Source organism: Eschscholzia californica, unplaced genomic scaffold (assembly GCF_041429995.1).
Source record: "Eschscholzia californica isolate CP2 unplaced genomic scaffold, dmEscCali1.0.p SCAF_2, whole genome shotgun sequence".
Classification (NCBI taxonomy): domain Eukaryota; kingdom Viridiplantae; phylum Streptophyta; class Magnoliopsida; order Ranunculales; family Papaveraceae; genus Eschscholzia; species Eschscholzia californica.
In genome coordinates, this window is record NW_028238309.1 from 1,476,508 (window position 1) to 1,478,026 (window position 1,519).

Here is a 1,519-nt window from a genome sequence, read left to right on the forward strand (position 1 = left end):
GGTATATTTCCATGTGTTACACTTGAGTCCCTTAAATTATGAATCTTAGAAGGTCTTTAAAATAATAACTCAAAACTTGCATATCCTTTTACTAATCTTGGCAGCTCCCCAACCATAGTAGTTCCCCAACAACAATCCTTAGCTCCCCTTACCATTAGCCAAAGAGACAGAGATTGTAGAGAGAGAGATTGTAAACAGAAAGAGAGAGAAATTACAGAGAGAGGTTTATATTAAGTTCATGTTATAAACTCATTTTCGATTGGTTTCATTAAGATAATTTCACTCTATTCGATTATATTAGATAGAAAGGAAGAGTTATAGTAGAAAGAGAGAGAAAAACAGAAAGTTAGAGAGAGAAAGAGAGTTGGAGAAGACGAGAAAAAAGGCGAGAAAACTATTTTCCTACAGAGAATTCAATTCCGAGAAGACGAGAAAATCGTTTTCCCTTAGGGCGCGTTTGGCGGTTAGACAGGAAAATCAGAAGGAAACCATTTCCAGCAAGAATAAATGATGCAGGCGCATAGGCGTGTGGGCCCACGTCCACGCGTGCCCACACCCTATTAAGTCATAATAGTAGTTTATTTAGTAGAAGAAAAGTTACTTTAATTTGATATTTCTTTATTTTAAAGTTTCTATGTTTGAGTGGTTTATTATTTTAGGAATCCTAGTTTGAGTCTATCTAGGAAGGTTTATTATCTTATAAAAGGGGATCTAGTCTATGTTATTACCACCTTGAAGAGAAAATCAATTGAAGTTATTAAGAATTTAAGTTTAGTTTATCGTTTTCTTTAATTGTTCTTAGTTTATTTTATTGTTCTTTAACTATTCCGCTGCGTCTACATCAAGTGGTATTCAGAGCCATTTTTTTTAACCAATCACAATGGTTAATCCTACCGTTCCTACTCCAACAATCAAAGAGAAGACACCAACTTTTGCCTCCGAATGGGACAACATCAACAAGAAGTTATCCTCGGTTACAAAATTGGAAGAAGCTTTCGAAAATTACAAGAAGGAATCTATGGAAAAATTCGAAAATCACAAGAAGGAAACTATGGAAAAATTCGATCAAGTCAATGATTCGATCATGAAGCTATCTAAACAACTCGAAGGCATATGTAAGTCTCCCTCTTTTACCACTACTCCTTCTTCTACTACTTCCATTCAAGCATCATTATCACTTCCAACCACAACACCAACTTCAAAATCCATACTTGGACAACCTAACACGACCCCAATCCCGATTCACATCAACCCTACATAACCACTATCACCGGTTTTCCCACTCACGTACATAAACCCCACAACACCACCATCTTCTCCTCCACCATATCCACCACCACCACCTCCGTACTTTTGTTATACAACACCACCATATTCAACAACGTATTCACCACCAACCCACATCACCTTCACCGACTCATTAAACCCTATCATAGGTTTTCTACACCCTACAACCACCGAACCTCCACCACCGTATTCATCCCCTTCTTCCAGCACCAACACATATAATGGCTACCAA